The following is a 27,811-nucleotide window of genomic DNA, read 5'->3' as shown; positions in this document are numbered from 1 at the left end:
TAATATACACAGTATTTATTTCTAAATGTAACTACACAAGATTGGAACATTTCCAAATACCTGGTTGTTTAACATAATCATGAAATCATAAAGGAATGATAATCAAAGGAAAGTCGTATCATCTCATTTTCAGAGCCGTCCAGGATATTAGGACCTTGGATAATCTACAGAAAACGAAATTCTCTTACAGAGAAGAGTACATCCTAACTTACTAATTTACATGTTTATTTACCCAGAAATGAATGCTGATATTCATCTAGGGTATAATCACCACAGTTTATTACGACAATATTTCTCCCAACATTAGAATCATGTGCTTTATATTAAACTAAGTTAATTGAACAAAGTGGCCTTCACTTAGCGTGCCAGTCGGAGGGTCAAGGGGAGTCACTGTCTCTGTTATAGTCAATCCATTCATGCCTGTGTACTGCTCAGCCCATCCTCACCTGTGTAGAGGATGACCAACTACTCTTAGTGTACTGACCAGCCCACCTTAACCAGTGTAGAGGATGACCCATTACTCTTAGTGTACTGACCAGCCCACCTTAACCAGTGTAGAGGATGACCCATTACTCTTAGTGTACTGACCAGCCCATCCTTAACTGTGCAGAGGATGACCCACTAATCTGTGTACTAACCACCCCACCCTCACCCGTGTAGAGGATGACCCACTACTCTTTGTGTACTGACCAGCCCACCTTAACCAATGTATAGGGAAACAAACCCATGCTAGTGTACTAGCCAAGTTCCTCATCTCTGTGGCTTGGTCTGCCTACCCACTATTCATTACAGCTTCTTAATATTACAGTGGCACTCCAGTGCCTTTCTGTCTGCCATTATGATGTCCTACACACCAACCTTAGTTAAATTTTCATGGCCATACTGATTCTATTGAAACCTTCACACAAGCATATACATAGTTGGCTTAAACATTGAAATATAGATCACTATCAAGTGTTTAGGTATAACTACTGTATCAAGTATAACTACTGTAAGTCTGATGCTATAAGATTAGACTGCAAAATGTGCTGTAGTTGATTCACATATATTTTCTCAAGATTATAATCTGCAGTTGTTTATTATACTGACTGATGAAAATCGTAACTCGTGCTGGAATGTAACAGGCATGGAAATCCGACTTAAAAAAAAAGGACCAGGACGTTGTAACACACGTGTGGACCGACATAAGAGTGTTTTGTGCTGATTATTGATTATTACTAAATCCAGGATATGTGACCTACTATCAGAGTCCTATATTTCCCGGTGGTCTTTGTAGGAACAATGTTTGACACACCAAGCATAAAAGCAGTGGTGTGTAAGCAGTGAATAGTGCTTGGTATATGAGTGTAATAGTGTCTTAGATATCAGAGAAATGTGAATGTCTCAACGGGATAATTCTTGAGTTAGCTAGGGTACTGGGAGGGGATAATACACTACCACCTGAGCTCTCCCTGTCACTAGTGGTAGAGTCACATAATGAAATACAGTCAGAGTAGTATGCCTTCAATTTGCAGGGGGTCATGGGAGGGGCCATTACCCTACTACCTAAGCCCTCCCTCTCGATGGTGGCAGAGGCAAGAGCACTGGTACCTGAGCAACCCCACCACTGATGGACACCTGGCGATGAGAGAAACATGACCTATGCAGCTTTGTGTGAGGATCCTATCAGCACTGGTGCTGGTACAGCAGTGCCTGCCTTCTTACGGTAAGAGCAGTGATGCCTGAGCAACACTACCTGTGTCTGGCTCTTAGCATTAACACAACTATGCCGTAGCAGCTCCAGCAGTGCCTGGCTCTTAGCGGCGAGAGCAGTGGAGTCTGAGCAGCTCCAGCAGTGCCTGGCTCTTAGCGGCGAGAGCAGTGGTGCCTGAGCAGCTCCAGCAGTGCCTGGCTTTTAGCGGCGAGAGCAGTGGTGCCTGAGCAGCTCCAGCAGTGCCTGGCTCTTAGCGGCGAGAGCAGTGATGCCTGAGCAGCTCCAGCAGTGCTTGGCTCTTTGCGGCGAGAGCAGCGGTGCCCGAGCAGCTCCAGCAGTGCCTGGCTTTTAGCGGCGAGAGCAGCGATGTCTGGGCAGTTCTAGCAGTGCCTGGCTCTTAGCGGCGAGAGCAGCGGTGTCTGGGCAGTTCCAGCAGGAACGCGGTGACGCTGGTGGCCCAGACGAGTATGAGGATTGTGTGTTCCTTTGCCGTGCAAAATTCACCTGCCGCTAAACGGGGAGACGTCTTATGCCCATCACGATCGCTGGAGGGGGTTTGCCGCTGTCGCTCATGTTCTCTCTGCCAACAATGAAACATAACCATGTTCACAAGGAATGGACACTCTCGATTGCCTAAATTTCGATTTCAATTATCAAATTTAGATAGCTATAAGCCTAATTTCATAGCTTTTATATAATATACATATCTTTGACATGAAAATGTGGTCACAATAATGATTATTATATTTCTAGATATATTGCCTACCTCATTGTTATCAAAACTTAGCCATACCCTTATATAGTCAGTCACCCGCGAACAAAGACGTTGGATTTGGCTGCTAATAAACTCTGATGCAGATATGCTCATTCTTTATGCATCCTTCATCATTTCTGCAATGTCCCACTCCTTTTCACACACACTTATAACTTACATTAAGTCGTTAATGTTACCGCTCTCCACCCATCTTCTATTCCACTCCACAGTGTTTGAGGACAGGGCAACTTCATGTGCGATGCCCCGTATGGAGAAAACATTATCAGGAGGTGTGATTATGCTTCCTCTGAGCACCAACCTCTCATCTCTCCGATTCACCATAGGCTACCTCTCCGCGATCCAGTAGACAAGCTACCGCTCCCTGGCCAGCCAACTCTAGCCTACCTCTCCGCGATCCAGTAGAGAAGCTGCCGCTCCCTAGCCAGCCGACCCTAGCCTACCTCACCGAGATCCAGTTGAGAAGCTGCCGCTCCCTGGCCAGCCGACCCTAGCCTACCTCACCGCGACCCAGTAGAGAAGCTACCGCTCCCAGGCCAGCCGACCCTAACCTGCCTCACCGCGATCCAGTAGAAAAGCTGCCGCTCCCTGGCCAGCCGACCCTAGCCTGCCTCACCGCGATACAGTAGAGAAGCTGCCACTCCCTGGCCAGCCGACCCCAGCCTACCTCACCGCGATCCAGGTAAGAAGCTGCCACTCCCTGGCCAGCCGACCCTAGCCTACCTCACCGCGATACAGTAGAGAAGCTGCCGCTCCCTGGCCAGCCGACCCTAGCCTACCTCACCGCGACCCAGTAGAGAAGCTGCCGCTCCCAGGCCAGCCGACCCTAGCCTACCTCACCGCGACCCAGTAGAGAAGCTACCGCTCCCAGGCCAGCCGACCCTAACCTGCCTCACCGCGATCCAGTAGAAAAGCTGCCGCTCCCTGGCCAGCCAACCCTAGCCTACCTCACCGCGATACAGTAGAGAAGCTGCCACTCCCTGGCCAGCCGACCCCAGCCTACCTCACCGCGATACAGTAGAGAAGCTGCCACTCCCTGGCCAGCCGACCCTAGCCTACCTCACCGCGATCCAGCACAGAAGCTGCCACTCCCTGGCCAGCCTACCTCACCGCGATCCAGTAGAGAAGCTGCCACTCCCTAGCCAGCCGACCCTAGCCTACCTCACCGCGATCCAGTAGAGAAGCTGCCACTCCCTAGCCAGCCGACCCTAGCCTACCTCACCGCGATCCAGTCGAGAAGCTGCCGCTCCCTGGCCAGCCGACCCTAGCCTACCTCACCGCGATACAGTAGAGAAGCTGCCGCTCCCAGGCCAGCCGACCCTAGCCTACCTCACCGCGATACAGTAGAGAAGCTGCCACTCCCTGGCCAGCCGACCCTAGCCTACCTCAACGCGATCCAGTAGACGAGCTGCCACTCCCCGGCCAGCCGACCCTATCCTACATCACCATAACTCAGTACAGTAGCCACAACTCTCATCGCCCACTTCTGGGCCACCTCAGCGTGATCTAGTATACTAGCCACCGCCTGACCGAAGCTACCCTACGTCACCATGATCCAGTACAGAAGCCACCACTCACCCGCTTATTCTAGCCTACCTCACTGTGACCCAGTGCAGTAACTCCCCGTAAAGCCGACCACAGCCTATGAAAATCTTACCTAACATCCCCAGAAGTACATGATTATAATGGAAATGTACCATTATTTTTGTGGTCTGCTGGTGTGAGAACGCATGAAGTGGCCACGTATAAGGAATGTTTGGCAGTGGGGCGAACTCTTACAGCAGATTTCTAATTTCTTCCACTGGAAACATGAAGCTTCAAAAGGACCAGGTGGTCTGTTACTGTTCGTATGTTGGAAATCTAAAGAAAAAAAAAGTTTTTCAAATGAGCTAAACCACCAATTTACCAAAACCATGTTAACTGTAATAATGTGAATGGCGGTGGGTTACACATTCCAGGATGAATAATCATAAGCTGTCATCTGAGTGAATAGTAATATACTTCGAAGTGTCTGTCTACAGAGTTCTTAGGTTTTCTACATTTTCTAGCTGTGCTAATTATACTAAGTACACCTAACTATACTTCACCACTCACTCTACATTGGTTACAGCCATTAATCTCCAAGTGTTACTCATACCTGGCTAGAAATAAGACCTTTGTTTATGCAAACATCATTCAACTCCGAGCCGGGAGCACGAAGCCAGCTGGCAGCTACCGAGCCGGCGACCTCACACCTGTGGCCACATATCCTCACCTTTCCACCACAAGACTTGTGTCAGCAAATTGGGTTTTACCAGTGAGCAGTACCTTACCTCTTCTCTAGTCCCCTGAAGCCTCCTTCACCACTACACTTACCGGAACCCTTAACATGATACCGTCACTCAACACAACAACCCAGGAAATGAACGTATGAACCAGAAACATAGTAATCTTTGGTTTTGGAATGACCGTGCTCGTCCGCCATCTCAAAGCAGAAGCGGGGCTTTGTTATATGGTAAGGCGGTTTCAATTCAGTGAAATGACTTACATGGCCTTTTATCGTTTTGTAACATTCATTCTTTACTATATGCTTACTAATATTCCATGTACTTGTGCTACATGCGTGTGTAACTAAACGTTTGTAGGAAAATTACTTCTGTTCAATAATAAAGTATATATTTTGAATGTCAGTCCGTCCAAGTCAGAGTCAATGTAACAATTCGGATTAGGACGTCGTCCACGTTTATAATATATTCCGATCCTCCTGACGTCAGTCAATTTCTAAACAATGTTTTACTTGTTTGTCTTTTTACGGTAAACCACGACTGAGACAAAATGTGATCTTAAGAATACATTTTGTTCTCGACGATGGAAATATATCTTTATCGCGATTATAGATAGTACATCTCTGAGGACGGCCATAGCCAGGACTACCAACCTATATCACCATTTACCACACTCACCATAGAAAACGGAATTTCGCAGATGGTTTTCAATGACCCCATATGTATTTATAGTGCTTTCCTAACGTGTAATAATAAGTGGACACAGAATCAACAGAAGTGTGTCAACAGACCAGACTAAAACATGAGCAATATGCTCGTCCTGCTTTTAATGTGGTATTTCCCAAAACAACCTTTGTCGACTGGAATTTCCAAGACTCGTATGGGAACTGTTGTGATCGATCTATTTTTTCTACGGTGTCCGAGGCAGCAGCAGGGGCACCTGAATGCCCTAATCAAGGCATCTTGTTAACGAGTATATACATGTACGTACGTCTTGACGTACGACAGTGCACTACGACGGCTTGTTCTCTGAGAAACGTAAGGTATTCTCTCCCTGTTAAACAAGAACGACTGTAGCATCAGAGCCGCTTTTTCCAATGATGTCTCACCAGCTGACATACGTCAGCACCTCACAGCCTGGCGAGTGTTGGTCCGTTTTACTGCTGACACAGTACGTCAGCGCACTCCAAGACTGACAATGAAGCCCGACACATGCCGGCGATTCACTCCCTGACAGCAGGGTGTCAGCCACCACCACTCCCTGCAGTGGCTCTCTCCTTGGGAGACTACGGCAACTCGCTCCCTAACACATAACCTACCGACTAATACCTTAAGCTCATATCACTCCCTAAAAGCTAAATATAATCGCCAGTCATGACCAAGAATATATAATTCCCAAAGTGAAGCTTATTTTGATGACCTGTGGAGCTCGATAGAGCTGCCAAATATCGTTTGGCATTCTTCAGCATAACTCAGAGTAAGGCTTTACTTTGACTACCTGTGGTGCCCTCAACAGCAAAATGAAATAGTCTGGCGAAGCCAGAGTACAGTCACCAACGTGCAGCTTTGCTTTGATGGCCCATGTAGCACGCACAAGTGTTAGCCAGAGGAAAATTCCTAAAGTAGAACTTTAATTCGACGACCCACATATGTGTCCCACAAAACCTATATAAAACCGTCTACCGTTAGCCTAAATAAAAGACTGAATGTAAAGCTTTACTTTGACGACCCATAAACCATGCAAGTGGAAAATAGTCGTCCGGCATTAGCTATAACAAATGTCCTAAAGGGACGCTTTAGTTTGGCGTCGTTGATTCATTCCTCGACTATCTACTTCGACTAATTCGTTTATACACACACATTGCGGCTTCCTACCTGACACACTACAAATGTGAAAAGAAAGCGTTACTCACTCTCGACAGGCGTCGGTGGCTCAGTCTGTGATACACGTCGGTAGCTTACTTCAACACACGTTACTTCGACGAACTCAAAAACTTTGCTCACTCTCCAACAGTCATCGATGAGCTTCGTCTCTAACACACTTGTGTCGGTAGCTCACTTCATGGCAAACCAAACTCGAATCTCTCTCTCTCTGGCACACAAAGGTATGGCTTTCTACCTGACACACTAAAAACACTGCTCACTCCCTGACAGACGTTGGTGGCTTCGTGTCTGATACACCTCGGTAGCTCACTCCAAGATACACTACATTGCCCAACTCCGTCACGATGGCTTCCTGCCTGACACACACGCTTCTGAGGCAAAAACACGTCGGTGGTTTTGTCTTTAACATACGTGGGTAGTTCACACCATGACACAATACATGACTGACTCCCTGATACACAAGACTGGCTTCCTACCTCACACTACTACAGTGGCGACAACATAAAACCGCTGCTCACTTCTTAACACACTACCGTAGGCAATGAAAGGCTGCTCACGCTGACAGATTCTCTGGCTTTGTCCCTAATACACGTCGGGCCACCTCACTCTAGGGCACACTATTCCTACTAACTTCATGGCACACAAGGGCGGCTTTCTGTCTGACGGCGGAGGAACGCTACTCTCCCTCACAGACGTCAGTGGCTTCGTTTCGACCACACGTCGTGGGCTTATGCCCCGATGTACGATAGTTTTCTACGGTGGTCTGTTGTTCTCTGGCACACGACGAGAGGTTCTTCCCCCCTCCCTCAACCCTGACAAATAACAACGCCCGACTCGTTCTCTAACATCAAAGCCGTTCACTTTCAAACGACCATCTCATCAGCTGACATGCGTCTGCACCTCACATCCTAGCGCATTGGCACGTCCCTTCGTGATACACGGCGGCAGATCACTCCAAGACAGACGAAGAAGCCTGACACATCATTCTAGCGAGTCATTCCCTGACACACAACAGTGTCTTATTCACTGCCACGCGTCGGGTTTACTACTACTACTCTCTCTCTCTCTCTCTCTCTCTGGGCTGCTACGACAACTCACTCCCTGGCACAAAACTATGGCCTCCAGTCTAATAATATTCTGAGAGCATAGCGCTCCATGAGGAACCAAATACTCCCTATCCTGACACAAGTCGGAGGGAGGGAGGGTCCCAGTCTGCCACATAACGTCATGTCAATCATTTATGTCGGTGGTTCACGCCTCGATTCGACGAAGGTTTAACCCCTTATCAAACTTACACGAAGGGGGTGTCAACCTTCTTGACTCGACGAAGGTTTGACCCCTATCAAACTTACAATTGGAGGAGGTACACCCTCCTTGACTCGAGGAAGGTTTACCCCTCTATCAACCTTACACGTAAAGCAGGTATCGTCCTCCTTGACTCGACAAAGATTTACCCCTCTATCAAACTTACACGTGAAGGAGGTACCACCCTCCTTGACTCGACGAAGGTTTACCCCACTATCAAACTTACACGTGAAGGAGGTACCACCCTCCTTGAGGCAAGACGCTTGAGTGCTCTCATGACGGCTTCCTCCCTCCCTCTTGCGACGTCAGCAGGCGACTGAGGGTGACGTGGTCCTCGACGGTGATCGGAGGCTCATCATATCCAACCCGTTGTTTGACTGGAATTCTGGAAATGAACGGTGTCTTAATTTTCATTTCAGCTTGAACACATTAAGGCATATTTTTCTATTGACATTAAGTAATTACGACATGTTGTATGTAACATCTACCAATGTTTGTGTGTGGGTCATGATAGATCTGAAGTCATGGGTATATTATAGGTTAATCTATCATCATCCATCTTTAATTATATGTTAAAAATAGGTGGCAACTGCGTGGACAAGAGCCACTCACTAGCAATGTTATCCTTACAATTCTTGATCTGTGAAATGTCAGGGTAAACAAGATGCCATTGGATGTCATCATTTACCAGTAAAAGGAGCTTCAAAAGCTGGTCTCTTATTGTTTGTATACTGCAGATACAAAAGGTAGGTAGTCACTCTTCCCATGCTGAGCTAAACTGCTAATCAAGGCAAACAACCATATAACTGTAATAACCTATTTGGCGGGGTCAGACGTTCGAAAAGACTGTGAACAATTAAAAGCTGTTGCCTGAACGAATCATAACATAAACCAAAGTTTCAAACGAATTACTTTAATCTACATTTTTCTTGCTGTAGGAACTACAGAGTTGTCCACACTTCCACCATGTTCACCTACAGTTGACCAGTCATTCACCAGTGGTTACAGCCAATGGTCTCCCATGACTCATTAACCTGGCTATAGATAAAACCTCTTTTTTATGGAGCAATCAACTCTAAGCGGAGACCACGAAGCCGGCAGACTACGTTTGTTGTCTGTTGGCATTTACGGCCATCGACCTATGAGGAAGGTCATTAGGACCTGTAATCCTATCTAGTATGTGATTTAAGTCACACCTAAATACCTATTTCAATAAAAAATAGAAAAAGATAAATTATAATCATATGATAAAGATGAATTGTAATTAGAGAACAATGGGAGAAAAAGACTTTGTGGGTATTAAGCCAACGTGGCGGCAAACACAGCCCAGTCGGCACAGGAGCCACAGTTGCAGTTTACCCAAGAGTGAGAAGAGATAGGACAGACGAAAGATAGTCCTCCAACACGTCATGCACGCCAGCTCAACCCCATGGCGCAGCTACCCCGAAATGTAACCACCTCCCCTCGAGTCCGACCGTCTAATGTGAGGACATGTCCACCCACCATGCAACCAGGCTAAGTAGGAGGAGGAGCCTCACACCGAAGCCAACCCCACCACAGAGAACCACCAACGAACCACTTTACATCATCTGGATCAATATTACTCTTGTCCCAGAGTACATTGACAATATTAAAACAGATGTTTTTCTTGTTGAAATAGTCTATTAAGTATATTCGGCGATGACAAGGATAAATCAATTGCCGAGATACTGCCAGTCCGGTCATCTACACGAGTTCCACTATCATCGTTCAGAAGAGTGAGGCTGGCATTGATTATAAAATCAACCATTTGTTCCTCCCTGGCGTCTGCCTGGATACTTCCCCACTGATAATGATTAACACTGAAGTCTCCTAAAACAACTTTACGGTGAGGTATTAACAAGCCAATTTGACTCATCATTATCAAGTGAATTTGAACTGGAGCAATATATCCAACAATATGGCCAGGAATGTATCATTAAATTTCATTCTACATACGCCATGGTCTAGATTAGAATCTAAAGTCACTCGTGAGTGAGGCAAATTTTGGTGTACATAGATAGCTACGTCACGATTCTCGTCTCTTCTATACGAATGATAGCTATCTACAACGGAACAGTCTTCGACTGTGCCGTTTAGAAGTGTCTCTTGTAAACAGATCGCGGCAGGCCTATACAGTGCAAGCAACATTTGTAGTTGTGCTTGCTTTTGCCTAAGGCCTATACACTACAATTCCAATGAATTATATTGAACGTGTTGGTTTAAGAGTTATTTAACCAACCAGGTTTCTTAGCCCGTTTATGTCGAGACTTGGGCGAGTCCCAAGGCGACCATACATGGTCCCTGGATGTGGACTGTCTGGCATCCACCAAGTTTATGTCCTCCAACGATGAAGACCTGTGAACCACAGGCCTCCTAGTGGGAGGTACCGGAACAATGACGTGCCACGTAGTTTTATTCCAAGTTTAGTCAGGTATAAAGACGAGTTAGTTTTGTTCTTTTTCCTTCCTGTAGGACGGAGAGAGGATGTGGTATTGGCATAGGATTTATTATTAGGTGTAGGTGTAGGGTGAGGTGGAGCTGGATATTTGGAACTGACGATCGGGGTGTCACAAGGATTGTGTCGAGACTGTTCGCATAACCGGATTACATTTCAAAGCCGACGCGTAGGATTCATTAAGTTTAGAGGTTTCACGAGACTCCATAACCCTCCTCCTACCCTCACCGTAAGATGTTATTTTGTGTCTTGACTGCACAGACGGCTTTCTCAAACTGGTACCAGGGACAGGCCCGGTCCCAGCTTGGGTGGTTGCCATCGCAGTTAACACACAGCATCCTACTAGCCATACAATCCTCAGCGGTATGACCCTCCTTAGCACACTTCCCTCCCACATTTGGCAGAAAGAGTGCAACGCTATAAGGGGACGGCCAAATTCCTAGCGTTTAAAGCAACGTAAGGGATTCGGAATGTCGGGACGAACTTGACATCGCATGTAACCAATAGAGATATTGTCCGGTAGCCGAGCTCTCCCGCAGGTTAGGTTAATCAGGGGAGTTCTACGCCGTTGGCCATTGATAAATATGGTGATGAACCAGGCAGTGATAACGTCCTCGTTTGCTAGTTCCTTCGCAATGTCGTCCTCTGACATATCCATGACATCAGTGCAGTAGATGACTCCCTGCATGAATTCATGGCAATGTCTATCGAGACCACAACGTCAACATGAATATGGAACTTCGTCAACTTAAGTAGTTCCGCCACCTGTTTCGTCAACTTAACAGCAATTCACCACTAACCAGTTTCCTGATCGTTTCAACATGTCCAAACCAACCATCAATGACCTTCCTGATTAGGAAGAGACTGAGTGAAGCAAGAGTTGTTGCTCCGGGTCGTATGGGCCAAAATAAAATCAGCGTTTCTTCTTTTTTATGGAGGGTCCGTCACAACTTCCCCTACAGGGGCAGTGGATGGCTTACCTGGGTCCATCCTAAAGGGACCTAACCTCAAAATCTGGAATGCCAAACCACCCCAGATAGTGGAAAAAAAAAAAAACTAGCTACCCCGAAAAAGAAAGATCGGGCAATTATTTTATGCAGAAAGGTTTTAAGGCGGAGCCGGTCGCACGAAGGCCAGGCAGAGTTCTCCTTCGGACACCCGTCAATGAAAGATCGATTTTGCATAGAACACCCTATAAAAGATATCGATGAACAATAACTTTCAAAATACCTTCAAAACTAAGCAAGGGTAGTGACAACGCAGGGAGGAATAGCTACAATCTAGCTCTGAAAGAACGGCAACAGCTCCGTACAGGTCAGTAGCTGGTACGAGACTGTGGTCGTAACAGCTACGACTGCACAGTGCCCTGCGCAGTGTCACTGCGCATGTAGTTATGGCTACCGCCGCTAGGGAGCAGTGGTGGCTTGCCTGACTGGCTTTTTTTAGTATGTTTATCCTGATCCCAGCTCTGAGCATACGGACAAATAGCAAAATATTGCATTAATTTTTAAAAATCGCTTCGTTTGTAAATACTACACCGAGTGAAAAACACCTCTATAAAGACTACAGTTAAAAAACGAACATACAAGGCTACCGGAAGCAGCACTTCACATATAATCAACACTAAACATACATCAAATTTAGATATATGTAAATAATCCGAAGAAAGCAGTGAAGGGTAACTGAAGATAGAAAGGCTGAAAGTAGAGAGCTGATCATGGCATTCTAAACGAAACCAAAATGGCATCCTAGCTAGGAGCTGTGTAATCCTTCCTACGTATTGATACGCGGAATAAAAGCTCATGGAAGCCCCACTTGTCAAGGGAAAATGCACAGAAACATTGCCATAATGCTAAGCAAAGTCTAACTTACCGAAAAGACGAGTAGACGCTACGACATCAGGCAACACAGGCTTGAAATACAGAGCGTAAGAACACATCCGTCTTGGGAGACGTGACAAATAAGACTGCAAATGGCGGCCGAGTTCAGCGAGAAACACATACAAAGAAGCGCAACTTAAAGACTTTGACATACTGATTTTTGTGATGCTGGCAGTAACGCCATCTGGAGTTCGATTAAGAACTATTAGAAAACGGGAGATATACACCTTAACTACCAAAGAAAACGGGAAACTTAAAGGTAATTGTAAGCTATTCAAATCTGCCATAATTTTTTGCAGGGAATAAAGTCCTTTGTTCTACTTTGAGGTGTAAATGTTATGTTTTGCTTTAGCAATGGGGAAAAAATCAATATAAACTTAACATTTTGTTAAACACATAATTTTCTTCATGGTTCAAGTACATCTTTTTTTGTTTTCGCTTTCCTTTCTTGAATTTGTACTGGTAACTTATTGTAATTTAGATTTCCCTAATACTCTTACATTTCCCCTCATTCTTAAATATTGTGATAAAAGGAAACAATTGATCGTGTGATATTTACTTGGTGCAAAACAGTATTGATTAATATATATCAGAATATATTTTGTTTTCACCTTATGATAGACTATGTACATGCATATTTTGAATTGCTGAAAACGTATGGAAAACTTCTTGTATGAGAAATACATACTGTTTATATAATAAGAGATGTAGTAAAGTATTTAGTCATCTTTGTATGTTTCCTATAAAATATTCTTTTGTATCTCTGAAAAATGTTCAAGATTCTGTATTTCTTTTCTATGTTATTATCCTTATTCTACTGAGATTTTATATGCTTCACACTGTTGGGAACACACAGATCTATCATTGTATCTACATTTTTTTCTCAGCAAAATTTCATAAACACTGGCACAAAGTATCCCTCTTTTAACCACTCTTTCAACATCATACTGAAATATTTGCTTCCAATTCCTTCGTATAACTTTTGTGTTTTTGGTACGGTAAGAGCAATGCTTATCTCTAGATATTTGTGGTATATGTATACAACTATACATAGTGTCATTATCCTCTGTGGATGAAAGTAGAACTTATCTCTATACCATCAACTTCTAAGATGGTCTAGTAACGTTCGTCCTCATTCATCATCCTAACAATTAAAATGTACCTCAGACATATCAGTTAGAGAGGGTGTAATATCTATCAAGCTGGAGGTAGGAGAAGGCTGCAAGAGGTTAATGCAAACCACTGAACCAAGTGCTGCTGCAGTACGGTTAAGTATCTGAGCAGCAAGGTGTAAACTTAACTGAACACTGCTGATATTATGGAAATAGGTTACAATTATGCCACACGATTTCCCCATTATGATATTCACTTGGATACTCCTATCACTATGGATTTGTTCTTCTCGTAAGCAGGACATGGATACACTCCATCATTCGTCAGCAGAAAAGTTGGCCGATACTCAAATCAAAGGATATTAGAGGGGCATACAGGCATCCAAAAGCAAGGAAACAAATGGAAAGTTTACCTTAATACCCCTTTGGGGGTGCCAAATGGCAAGAGAGTGGCGTGGAGGAATCCAAGAATATAAAGAGAAATTAAAGGTTTAATCTAAATCCCCTTTGGCGTCTTCAAAGGCTTTTACAGGAGAGTAGTGGCATTTAAAGGGAAAGAGAAAAATTGAAAGTTTACTTAAAAGACCCTTTGGGGGTGAGAAAGTCCAATACAGTGGCATGGTGGCATCCATAAATAAAAAGACAAATTAAATGTTTAGTTTAAATCCCCTTTGGCGTCGCCAAAAGCAATTACAGGGGCATACAAGCATCCAAAGGCAGAGAAACAGATGGAAGGTTTTCATTAATGTCCCTTTGGGGATGCCAAAGGGCAAGAGAGTGGCGTGGAGGCATCCAATAATTTAGAGAGAAATTGAAGGACTAATCTGAATCCCCTTTGGCGTCGATAAAGGAGTTTACAGGGGAATATTAGCACCTAAAGGAAAGAGGTAAATTGGAAGTTTTCTTAAAAGACCCTCTGGGGGTGCCAAATTTCAAGAGAGTGTTATGGCAACATCCATAAACGAAAATGAAAATTAAACATTTAATTTCAATCCCCTTTGGCGGCGCCAAAGGATACTACAGGGGTATAAGGGGGATACAAAGGGAAAGAAACACATGGAAAGTTTACTTTAATTCCCCTCTCGGATTGCCAAATGGCACGAGAGTGGCGTGAAGGCATCAAAAATTATAGAGGGAAATTGAAGATTTAATTTAAATCCCCTTTGGTGTCGTCAAAGGCCTTTACAGGGGAATAGTGGCATCTTAAGGGAGAGATACAAATCAAAAGTTTACATAAAAGACCTTTTTGGGGTGCCAAAGTCCAATACAGTTGCATGGTGGCATCCAAAAATAAAAAGCCAAATTAAAGGTTTAGATAAAATCCCCTTTGGCGCCGCCTAAGGCAATTACAGGAGCATAGAAGCATCAAAAGGGAAAGAAACAGATGGAAAGTTTACTTTAATGCCACTTTGGGGATGCCAAAGGGCAAGAGAATTTCGTGGAGGCATCCAAAAATTTCGAGGGAAATTGAAGGTTTAATCTAAATACCCTCTTGGCGTCTTCAAAAGCCTTTACAGGGGAATAGTGGCATCTAAAGGGAAAGAGACAAATTAAAATGTTACTTAAAAGACCCTTTGGGGGTGCCAAAGTCCAACAGAGTGGCATGGTAACATCCATAAACGAAAAGAAAAATTAAACATTCAATTTCAATCCCCTTTGGCGGCGCCAAAGGATATTACAGGGGTATAGTGTTATCCAAAGGGAAAGAAACAAATGGAAAGTTTACTTTAATTCCCCTTTCGGGTTGCCAAATGTCACGAGAGTGGCGTGAAGGCATCAAAAAATATATAGGGAAATTGAAGATTTAATTTAAATCCCCTTTGGCGTCGCCAAAGGCCTTTACAAGGCAATAGTGGCATCTTAAGGGAAGGAGACAAATTAAAAGTTTACTTAAAAGACGCTTTAGGGATGCCAAAGTCCAATACAGTTGCATGGTGGCATCCAACAATATAAATACAAATTAAAGGTTTACATAAAATCCCCTTTGGCGCCGCCAAAGGCAATTACAGGGGCATAGAAGTATTAAAAGGGAAAGAAACAAATGGAAGGTTTACTTAAATGCCCTTTTGGGGATGCTGAAGGGCAAGAGAGTGCCGTGGAGGAATCCAGAAACTTAGAGGAAAATTGAGGGCCAAATTTGAATCCCCTTTGGCGTCGCTACAGGAGTTTACAAGCGAATAGTGGCATCTAAAGGGAAAGAGGCAAATTGAAAGTTTACTTAAAAGACTCTTTGGGGGTGCCAAAGTCCAACAGAGTGGGATGGTAACATCCATAAACAAAAAATATAATTAAATGTTTAATTTCAATCCCCTTTGGCGGCGCCAAAGGATATTACAGGGGTATAGAGGGATCCAAAGGGAAAGAAACAAATGGAAAGTTTACTTTAATTCCCCTTTCGGGTTGCCAAATGGCACGAGAGTGGCGTGAAGGCATCAAAAAATATATAGGGAAATTGATCATTTAATTTAAATCCCCTTTGGTGTCGTCAAAGGCCTTTACAGGGGAATAGTGGCATCTTAAGGGAAAGAGACAAATTAAAAGTTTACTTAAAAGGCCCTTTGGGGGTGTCAAAGTCCAATACAATTGCATGGTGGCATCCAAAAATAAAAAGACAAATTAAAGGTTAAGATAAAATACCCTTTGGCGCCACCTAAGGCAATTACAGGGGCATAGAAGCATTAAAAGGGAAAGAAACAAATGGAAAGTTTACTTTAATGCCACTTTGGGGATGTCAAAGGGCAAGAGAATTGCGTGGAGGCATCCAAAAATTTAGAGGGAAATTCAAGGTTTAATCTAAATACCCTTTGGGGTCTTCAAAAGCCTTTACAGGGGAATAGTGGCAACTAAAGGGAAAGAAACCAAATTAAAAGTTTACTTAAAAGAACCTTTGGGGGTGTCAAAGTCCAATACAGTGGCATGGTGGCATCCTAAAATTAAAAGACAAATTAAAGCTTAATTTAAATTCCCTTTGGAAGCGCCAAAGGTAATTAGAGGGGCATAGAGGCACCCATAAGCAAAGAAACAAATGGCAAGTTTAGATTAATGTCCCTTTTGGGGGTGCTAAAGGGCAAGAGAGTGGCGTGGAGGCATCCAAATATATAGAGGGAAATTAAAGGTTTAATATAATTCCCCTTTGACGTCAACAAAGGCCTTTACAAGGGAATGGTGGCATCTAAAGGGAAAGAGACAAATTGAAAGTTTACTTAAAAGACCATTAGGGGGTGCTAAAGTCCAATAGAGTGGCATGGTGGCATCCAAAAAGAAAAAGACAAATTAAAGGTTCAAATCAAATCCCCTTCGGCGGAGCCAAAGGATATTACAGGGGCATACAGGCATCCAAAAGCAAAGAAACAATTAGAAAGTTTACTTTAATGCCCCTTTGGGGTTGCCAAATGCAAAGAGAGTGGCGTGGAGGCATCCAAGAATATACAGGGAAATTGAAGGTTTAATCTAAATCCCCTTTGGCGTCTTCAAAGGCTTTTACAGGGGAGTAGTGGCATCTAAAGGGAAAGAGAAAAATTGAAAGTTTACTTAAAAGACCCTTTGGGGGTGAGAAAGTCCAATACAGTGGCATGGTGGCATCCATAAATAAAAAGACAAATTAAATGTTTAGTTTAAATCGCCTTTGGCGTCGCCAAAGGCAATTACAGGGGCATACAAACATCCAAAGGCAGAGAAACAGATGGAAGGTTTTCTTTAATGCCCCTTCGGGAATGCCAAAGGGCAAGAGAGTGGCGTGGAGGCATCCAAAAATTTAGAGAGAAATTGAAGGACTAATTTGAATCCCCTTTGGCGTCGCTAAAGGAGTTTACAGGGGAATAATAGCATCTAAAAGGAAAGAGGCAAATTGAAACTTTACGTAAAAGGGAAAGGGACAAATGAAAAGTTTAGTTAAAAGACCGTTTAGGGGTGCCAAATTACAATACAGTTGCATGGTGGCATCCAAAAATAAAAAGACAAATTTAAGGTTTAGTTTAAATTCCCCATGGGGCCGCCAAAGGCAATTACAGGGGCATAGAGGCATCAAAAGGGAAAGAAACATTTTGAAAGCTTACCTTAATGCCACTTTGGGGATACCAAATGGAGAGAGAATTGCGGTGAGGCATCCAAAAATTTAGAGGAAAATTGAAGGATTAATCTAAATCCCCTTTGGAGTCTTCAAAAGCCTTTACAGGAGAATAGTGGCATCTAAAGGGAAAGAGACAAATTAAAAGTTTACTTAAAAGACCCTTTGGGAGTGCCAAAGTCCAATACAGTTCCATGGTGGCATCCAAAAATAAAAAGAAAAATTAAAACTTTAGTTTAAATCCCCTTTGGCGCCACCAAAGGCAATTACAGGGGTATAGAGGAATCAAAAGGGAAAGAAACATTTGGAAAGCTTACTTTAATTCCACTTTGGGGATGCCAAAGGGCAAGAGAATTGCGTGGAGGCATCAAAAAATTTAGAGGAAAATTGAAGGATTAATCTAAATCGCCTTTGGCGTCTTCAAAGGCCTTTACAGGGGAATAGTGGCATCTGAAGGGAAAGAGACAAATTAAAAGTTTACTTAAAAGACCCTTTAGGGGTGCCAAAGTCCAATACATTTGCATGGTGGCATCCAAAAATAAAAAGACAAATTAAAGGTTTATTTTAAATCCCCTTTGGAGACGCCAAAGTCAATTACAGGGGCATAGAGGCATCAAAAGGGAAAGAAACATTTGGAAAGCTTACTTTAATGCCACTTTGGGGATGCCAAAGGGCAAAGAGAATTTCGTGGAGGCATCCAAAAATTTAGAGGAAAATTGAAGGATTAATCTAAATCCCCTTTGGCGTCTTCAAAAGCCTTTACAGGAGAATAGTGGCATCTGAAGGGAAAGAGACAAATTAAAAGTTTACTTAAAAGACCGTTTAGGGGTGCCAAAGTCCAATACAGTTGCATGGTGGCATCCAAAAATAAAAAGACAAATTAATGGTTTGGTTTAAATCCCCTTTGGCGCCGCCAAAGGCAATTACAGGGGCATAGAGGCATCAAAAGGGAAAGAAACATTTGGAAAGCTTACTTTAATGCCACTTTGGGGATGCCAAAGGGCAAGATAATTGCGTGGAGGCATCCAAAAATTTAGAGGAAAATTGAAGGATTAATCTAAATCCCCTTTGGCGTCTTCAAAGGCCTTTACAGGGGAATAGTGGCATCTGAAGGGAAAGAGTACAAATCAAAAGTTTACTTAAAAGACCCGTTTAGGGGTGCCAAAGTCCAATACAGTTGCATGGTGGCATCGAAAATTAAAAAGACACATTAAAGGCTTATGTTTAAATCCCCTTTGGCGCCGCCAAAGGCAATTACAGGGGCATAGAGGCATCAAAAGGGAAAGAAACATTTCGAAAGCTTACTTTAATGCCACTTTGAGGATGCTAAATGGCAAGAGAATTGCGTGGAGACATCCAAAAAATTAGAGGAAAATTAAAGGATTAATCTAAATCCCCTTTGGCGTCTTCAAAGGCCTTTACAGGGAAATAGTGGCATCTGAAGGGAAAGAGACAAATTAAAAGTTTACTTAAAAGACCGTTTAGGAGTGCGAGAGTCCAATACAGTTGCATGGTGGCATCTTAAAATAAAAAGACAAATTAAAGGTTTAGTTTAAATCCCCTTTGGCGCCGCCAAAGGCAATTACAGGGGCATAGAGGCATCAAAAGGGAAAGAAACATTTCGAAAGCTTACTTTAATGCCACTTTGGGGATTCCAAAGGGCAAGAGAATTTCGTGGAGGCATCCAAAAATTTAAAGGAAAATTGAAGGATTAATCTAAATCCCCTTTGGCGTCTTCAAAGGCCTTTAAAGGGGAATAGTGGCATCTGAATTGAAAGAGACAAATCAAAAGTTTACTTAAAAGACCGTTTAGGAGTGCCAGAGTCCAATACAGTTGCATGGTGGCATCCAAAAATAAAAAGACAAATTAAAGGTTTAGTTTAAATCCCCTTTGGCGCCGCCAAAGGCAATTACAGGGGCATAGAGGCATCAAAAGGGAAAGAAACATTTGGAAAGCTTACTTTAATGCCACTTTGGGGATGCCAAAGGGCAAGAGAATTTCGTGGAGGCATCCAAAAATTTAGAGGAAAATTGAAGGATTAATCTAAATCCTCTTTGGCGTCTTCAAAGGCCTTTAAAGGGAATAGTGGCATCTGAATTGAAAGAGACAAATCAAAAGTTTACTTAAAAGACCGTTTAGGAGTGCCAGAGTCCAATACAGTTACATGGTGGCATACAAAAATAAAAAGACAATTCAAAGGTTTAGTTTAAATCCCCTTTGGCGCAGCCAAAGGCAATTACAGGGGCATAGAGGCATCAAAAGGGAAAGAAACATTTGGAAAGCTTACTTTAATGCCACTTTGGGGATGCCAAAGGGCAAGAGAATTGCAGTGAGGCATCCAAAAATTTAGAGGAAAATTGAAGGATTAATCTAAGTCCCCCTTGGCGTCTTCAACGGCCTTTACAGGGGAATAGTGGCATCTAAAGGGAAAGAGACAAATTAAAAGTTTACTTAAAAGACCCTTTGGGGGTGCCAAAGTCCAATACAGTTGCATGGTGGCATCCAAAAATAAAAAGGCCAATTAAAATTTTAGTTTAAATCCCCTTTGGCGCCGCCAAAGGCAATTACAGGGGCATAGAGGCATCAAAAGGGAAAGAAACATTTCGAAAGCTTACTTTAATGCCACTTTGGGGATGCCAAAGGGCAAGAGAATTGCGTGGAGGCATCCAAAAAATTAGAGGAAAATTGAAGGATTAATCTAAATTACCTTTGGCGTCTTCAAAGGCCTTTACAGGAGAATAGTGGCATCTGAAGGGAAGTAGAAAAATTAAAAGTTCATTTAAAAGAACGTTTAGGGGTGCCAAAGTCCAATACAGTTGCATGGTGGCATCCAAAATTAAAAAGACAAATTAAAGGTTTAGTTTAAATCCCCCTTCGGCGCCGCCAAAGGCAATTACAGGGGCATAGAGGCATCAAAAGGGAAAGAAACATTTGAAAGCTGATTGTCATGCCACTTTGGGGATGCCAAAGGGTAAGAGAATTGCGTGGAGGCATCCAAAATCTTAGAGGAAAATTGAAGGATTAATCTAAATCCCCTTTGGCGTCTTCAAGGGCCTTTACAGAGGAATAGTGGCATCTGAAGGGAAAGAGACAAATTAAAAGTTTACTTAAAAGACCGTTTAGGGGTGCCAAAGTCCAATACAGTTGCATGGTGGCATCCAAAAATAAAAAGAAAATTAAAGATTTACTTTAAATCCCCTTTGGTGCCGCCAAAGGCAATTACAGGGGCATAGAGGCATCAAAAGGGAAAGAAACATTTGGAAAGCTTACTTTAATGCCACTTTGGCGATGCCAAAGGGCAAGGGATTGCGTGGAGGCATCCAAAATCTTAGAGGAAATTGAAGGATTAATCTAAATCCCCTTTGGCGTCTTCAAAGGCCTTTACAGGGGAATAGTGGCATCTGAAGGGAAAGAGACAAATCAAAAGTTTACTTAAAAGACCGTTTAGGGGTGCCAAAGTCCAATACAGTTGCATGGTGGCATCCAAAAATAAAAAGAGAAATTAAAGATTTACTTTAAATCCCCTTTGGTGCCGCCAAAGGCAATTACAGGGGCATAGAGGCATCAAAAGGGAAAGAAACATTTGGAAAGCTTACTTTAATGCCACTTTGGCGATGCCAAAGGGCAAGGGATTGCGTGGAGGCATCCAAAATCTTAGAGGAAAATTGAAGGATTAATCTAAATCCCCTTTGGCGTCTTCAAAGGCCTTTACAGGGGAATAGTGGCATCTGAAAGGAAAGAGACAAATCAAAAGTTTACTTAAAAGACCGTTTAGGGGTGCCACAGATCCGTGAAGGCTCCACCTCTACGTTTCCAGTAACACTTGTCACAGAACCGTGAAGGCTCCACCACTACGTATCAGTAACACTTGTCACAGTTTCCAGAAGGGTCCACCGCTACGTTTCCAGTAACACTTGTCACAGATGGGTGAAGGCTCCACCACTATGTTATCTGTAACACTTGTCACAGATCCCTGAAGGCTCCACCTTCCGTAACACTCGTCATAGATGCCTGAAGGTTCCCCTACTATCAGTAACACTTGTCACAGATCCGTGAAGGCTCCACCGATACGTTTGAAATAACACTTGTCACAGCACCTTCAGTGACCACAACAAAACAAGTGGGCAACACACACACTGGTCGCCGGATTCGAATCCGTAATGGATCCATTCGTCAGCCGACTTGAATCCGAAGGCGGATCTTAACCCATTTCCCAGACACAAAGCCGTTCTCTGAATCCAGTGACGTAAATACTTATTTTTCTTCTTAGTAACGTTCGTTTTGTGAACATACAAAACTCTCAAAATATGGCCAATGTACCAGATATTATTCCTACTTTTTCTATGTTAAATTAATATCATTTTGAAGTTCCAACTGCACATATGTCAACCGCCATGATTTAATTTGTCCTAATGATTAGAGAAGTTAATGTTTTGTCGTCTAATACTTACATAATGTTCTCTTTTAAAGCCCTAATTCTCAACCGATAATTAGCATAGCTCATTAATGATTCGTTATGTACGTCGATAACTAATGGCTTCCCATGCTTTATGGCCGAATACGAGACGATTTGAAATGTAACCAGATTCCGTTGATTTTCCGTTGCCACTGGAAGCGCCACGACCTGTGACGTAGTCACGCACAAGCCAATGTCCAAATGTCTTTCACTGGCCAACCAATCACCAACGATGGTCCCTGGTCGGTGGGCGGGGCCGGACCACGAGACACAAACTCTTTGAATTTGCCCAATGAGAAGTCTCCATTTTACTATCAAAATGTAATTATTAGGTTATCGAGCGGGCCATGTCGCGAATGGGGGGCATCCCAGCCCCCCATCAGTGAATATACGTCATGTCGACGTATGACCGAACCTCCACACACATCGAAGGTAGCAACGAGATGTCGGAGAAGCTAAATATGATTCGTGGGGTCAAGCAGGGTGACCCACTCACCAATTCTCTTCAACCTTGTGATTGACGAGGGAATCGCAAGGGTGAAGGAGACTGGTGTAGGGGTTAGGTTAGGTGATCAAAAGGTATCACCATTGGCGTTTGCTGATGATTTGGTCCTGGTGGCGCAGACGCCCAGTGGCTTGCAGAAGGCAATGAACGCGATGGCTGCGACCCTCGCGCGGGAGGGTGGGCGGGCTTCAAGTCAACCCAGGGAAATAGCGTACCCTCAGCATGGAGGTCGACGGCAAACGTAAGACTTGGTACGTCAACAAGAACAGGACGTTCCAAGTCTCTGGGTAGCGCTGTCGGATCCATGAATGCTGAGGACGAATACAAGTACCTCGGCATTCTTGTCGAGGCTGGAGGTCGGCTTAAGTCGTACGGTGCCTTGCTAGAAGGGCTCCGTAACATCACCAGAGCCCCTCCAAAACCTCAACAGCGGATTGCGTTGCTGGTGGGACATCTGGTGCCCAAGCTCATGCATCGACTGGTGTTGGGGGAAGTTTATAAGATACAATTAGCACGTATGGACAGGCAAGTGCGAGTGGCGGTCCACCGCTGGCTACGCCTAGCCCCAGACGTGCCTTGCGTATACTTCCACTCGGCAGCTGGAGATGGTGGGCTGGGTATACCGGACTTTGTCTCGACCGTCCGAACAAGCCAGGTTCGAGAAGTTACTCACCTCGACCGACCCGGTGATTCAGGCAGCTGTCCGGGAGCCTGCGGTGTTGAGCAAGCTGCAGCGCTGGACTGGACCCACATGCATTGCTGGTCGGCAGGCGGGGAACAAACTCGAACGCCATCACGCACGTTGGGCCAATCTGGTCAGCACCGTCGACGGAGCGGGTCTCGCTCCATCTGCTGCCACTGTGCCTCAGGTTAGCAAATGGGTGAATAGCGGGAATCGTTTCCTGTCCGGTTCTGACTACGTGTAGGCCGCCCAAGTGAGGATAGGCGCTTTGCCTCACCCCTGCCAGGGCGTCCAGAGGCCGGCCCGAGATCAACGGCCTCTGTGACACCTGTCAGAAGCCGGGTACGCTCGGGCACATCGCACAGATGTGCCTCCGTACTCATGGCGGGAGGGTAAAGAGGCAGGACAACATCTGTGCCTATTTGGCCGGACGACTGAGGCAGAGAGGTTACGAGGTGTACTGCGAGCCGCGCATTCCGATTGTGGGGTCCTTTCGGAAGCCGGACACCGTAGCTTCCAAAGGTACAGAGGCCTATGTAATAGATACTCAGGTCTCTGAGGTTCATTTCGCGCTCTCAGCTGCACACCAGTACAAGTACAGCTACTACGGCGCCCTGGAAGTCTTCCAAGACGTAAGGGAATATACCGGGAAAAGGCACCGTGCATGTAACATCTGCCACTTTAAATTGGCGTGGCGCATGGTGCCAAGAAATCGCGAGTGCTCTCAGAGAGTTAGGGCTGACGTACCAGGATCTTGAGGTGTGCAGCGTCAAAGCCCTAACCTGGACCCACTCCCTTCACAGGATGTGGTTTAGGAGCACAGGTTGATAATCGGAGCCTGCCTTGTCCATCTGGTGTCGGCCATCGGGCAGACGTACGGTCATCTCCCCCTTTGTGTGCTTGGGGTGTGTGGGATTAGACTGTTCTCCCCTTCAGGTACCAGTTCCTGAAGTCAGGTTATCGGGCGGACGGTGGACGCCTTGGCGGGGCTGCCCATTGCTTCCGTGCGACAGGCCGTACTGGAAGGTGAGCGGTGCTGGAAGGTCGCTGTGTCTTTTAGTCGGTAAGGTATTTATCGAACCATCATCTAACTGCCACCTCTTAACTTACTTCTGCCTATGCTATCAGCAATCTGATCATATATCTTCCTCTTAAGGTGTCCATACACTCCTTCCCTAAAGTAATAACTTCCTTCACTATCAACACGTAGTTAGGTCGCTTACCGACATCCACCCTTGTAGTTTTAATGACAAAAAGAAAAGCACAGATGTAGTTGTAGTAGTTCAGACTTTCCTGCACGTCCCATCACTAATTGGGAATTGATGAAGAAAACTCATAGCCTTTTCACTCAAGCGAATGTCATCAAGCACGAAATAAACTACATGAATCTATGCATGAGAAGGACTTGGCAATTATCTTCGTCCCTACCCTGTCGCCAGAGTGTCTAACATTAGGGAATAGCAACGGAGATGAACTGTATTCTAACGAGTACTAGAATATTCAAATATAAGGATAAGGATTATCCTGGAGGTTGTTCAGAGAGAGAGAGAGAGAGAGAGAGAGAGAGAGAGAGAGAGAGAGAGAGAGAGAGAGAGAGAGAGAGAGAGATTTTGTAATTCTAAAGTCACCACACTGAAGATGCTCAAGGTCTACCGAAGAAAGGTGACGAGGAAGACGGTCGAAGGAATTAACACCACAAAGGGAATGCTGTTGCCCTCAAACTTGCCTTCCACGTTAGAGGTAAGAGTGAGGGGGTGACTTGTGACAACCTTCGAGTCTAAGCCTAATTGCCGACGTAGACAATGAACATTGCCTCAGAAGATATTCACGTTAGACCCAAAGGACATCATATGCACTAAACCAAGAAGCTCGTTGTCACATGTGGGTGGCTCAATCCCAGACTAGACGTCGATGGCTTATTTCCCAAAGCAAGACAAGCAGCTCACTTCCTGCCTTACCCTTTAACAAAGATCAATGGTTCACTTCATGGCTCTTGAAGGCGCCTTTCTCCCTAAAACACTGTGACACACAGTCTTCTTCCAGTCCCTGACCCACTACATCGACTCTACCTGACAAACAAGTATGACTAAGATCCAGTAACATTTAACTTACTTTCAAACATGAAGGTGAATCATTCCCTGATAAAGTCAGTACTTCATTCTCTTTGCCTCACTAATGACATACGACAAAGGCTTTCTCCAAAACACAAGACGGCACCACACTCCCTCACCAGTATCGCTGACAAATGACTACGGGTGTCTCTGAAACATATCGGCGACTCTACATTACAATACTTCGAAAACCTACTCCTTACCTCCTGATGGTCCCTTAATCTTGGAGAAGCAGGACAGATGACTGCAACTTACTCCCTAATACAATTAGGTGAACCACTCCTTGATGTACGTAAGTGAATCATTCCTTTGCACGGGGCCTCCCTCTCGAATGCACACTATGACTCACTCCCTGGTGTACAAAGAGAGCACATGTCGTGAAACTATAAAGGCATCATTTCCTAACAAATGTTGTTAAAGGTTCACTGGTTAACAAATGACAGGTTAACAACTGACAGAAGCAGCTCTGTCAGTGACAAACAATGATGGCTCAACTTCTTAACATAAAATAAACACTCACTTCAGAACACACAGCTCACTCCACACACTTCAGCAACTCACCCCCCTGCACTACAAAGGTCACTCCCTGCTACTTGTCGATGGCTCATTTCCTGACCCAGGATAAAGACACACAATCCCTGACATGTGTCATGGACCCACTACCTGCCAAGTGCTGGTGGCTTACTCCCTGTCACACATGCATCTTTCAGCTCCCTGTTATAGGACTTTTTGGTGTTGGAGGTTTCCTCTTTGAAGAACCCGGATGCAAGACTGTGCTTAACTCCCTGACACACCACACAGGATCACATCCAGTAATACTAACATGAATCTTTCCCTTAACCACAGCAGTGACCCACTTCCCGAAACATATGCTGCCTGATAAACAACATTGGTTCACTGCTAGACAAAGGATAGCAAGGACTATGGACATAAACCTTAACCTGACTGATGGTGAAACCTTGGAATAGGTAAAGAAAGCTCAAGTTATAAGACTCAGCAATTGCATGACTCACATACTTTGCTAATAAGCAGGTTGATGGTGATTTCACAGACATGCACACACATCACCACATCCACAGAAATACACACACACACAAATACATATATAGTCATTATCTAGCACGGAAAAAGATTCAGGATTAAGTGTGTGAGAAGGAACTAAGAGTCAAAACTGTTCCTAACCTGTAGCCAGAGATAAGGAGACAAACTGTCTGTTGGCATATACTAGAACAGCCTTCAAGTATATGTTTAAGGAAATATTTAGCAAGCTGTTCATATCCTACAAAAGGCCAAAATTATATTAAGCTTTTTAAGTTTGGTCACTGCACCTACAAAACCAAAGAACAAATAGAGAATGCCCAAAGGGCAACAAAGATTATATCAAAAATACAAGAGTTGAGGGATGACCTGAACACGACTTTGAAGCTTTTGTAACAGACTGATGATGCAAAGTGAACAGTTCCTAAGGAAGTGTAGGGATAAACCAACCACAGGACACTACTTGTAAATCAGCATAAAATTTGTTAAAAATAAAAAGATGTAAAGAATTCTTATTGCATCAGGTTAGTGGATGAATGGAATGAGATGACTGATGACATGGTTAATGCAAACAGCATATATGAATTTCAGAAGTTGTGTGACAGTAGACAATACTAAAGTCGTCTTCAGTCTTCACTGCAGCATGACAGAATTGAGAATGAACAAATGACATAGGTCACTCATGTAATAGTGTAGTCAATACATCTTTGAAATGGCACAGCCTTGTTCTTCTTTCTGATGTACAATAAATATTTTTGTAATTCATTCTTCACTTGCAATCAATCTTATTTTTGCAGTGATTTTACATACATTTATGTATGTTTTTTGAAATACCAGTACATAATGAAATCTAATGGGTCATAACCTGAAATAGCACATGCAAGTGTTTTTTTCTGAAGTGATATATACTTTTATAACAATTTCCTGACTTGCAGAAAAATTTCATTTTAGTAGAGTAATTCATTATATGTTCATGTATGCTTTAAAACATAAGACAAGGGAGCAAATGGGAACTTCAGTGAAGGGGGCAAATGGGGAGGTGATAACAAGTAGTGGTGATGTGAGAAGGAGATGGAGTATTTTGAAGGTTTGTTGAATGTGTTTGATGATAGAGTGGCAGATATAGGGTGTTTTGGTCGAGGTGGTGTGCAAAGTGAGAGGGTTAGGGAAAATGATTTGGTAAACAGAGAAGAGGTCGTAAAAGCTTTGCGGAAGATGAAAGCCGGCAAGGCAGCAGGTTTGGATGGTATTACAGTGGAATTTATTAAAAAAGGGGGTGACTGTATTGTTGACTGGTTGGTAAGGTTATTTAATGTATGTATGACTCATGGTGAGGTGCCAGAGGATTGGCAGAATGCGTGCATAGTGCCATTGTACAAAGGCAAAGGGGATAAGAGTGAGTGCTCAAATTACAGAGGTATAACTTTGTTGAGTATTCCTGGTAAATTATATGGGAGGGTATTGATTGAGAGGGTGAAGGCATGTACAGAGCATCAGATTGGGGAAGAGCAGTGTGGTTTCAGAAGTGGTAGAGGATGTGTGGATCAGGTGTTTGCTTTGAGGAAT

The 27,811-nt window shown here is 44.0% G+C and overlaps 1 long non-coding RNA gene across 8 annotated transcripts; it reads right to left on the bottom strand.

Annotated features, from left to right (window-relative positions):
* On the bottom strand, positions 1–27,811 carry LOC139746274 (uncharacterized). Of its 8 annotated transcripts, none has more exons than XR_011712122.1 (3): positions 25,411–27,811; positions 8,145–8,303; positions 1–2,273 (listed from the first exon to the last, which is right to left on the bottom strand). It is a non-coding gene; the product is annotated as an uncharacterized lncRNA (long non-coding RNA). The 8 variants fall into 8 exon arrangements; XR_011712125.1 differs by having other exon boundaries at positions 8,145–8,295; positions 25,411–27,810; XR_011712126.1 differs by lacking the exon at positions 25,411–27,811 and adding an exon at positions 17,442–17,619 and having other exon boundaries at positions 8,145–8,295.

This window comes from Panulirus ornatus, chromosome 64 (genome assembly GCF_036320965.1).
Source record: "Panulirus ornatus isolate Po-2019 chromosome 64, ASM3632096v1, whole genome shotgun sequence".
Taxonomy (NCBI): domain Eukaryota; kingdom Metazoa; phylum Arthropoda; class Malacostraca; order Decapoda; family Palinuridae; genus Panulirus; species Panulirus ornatus.
This window is presented reverse-complemented; position numbering and strand designations above follow the sequence as displayed.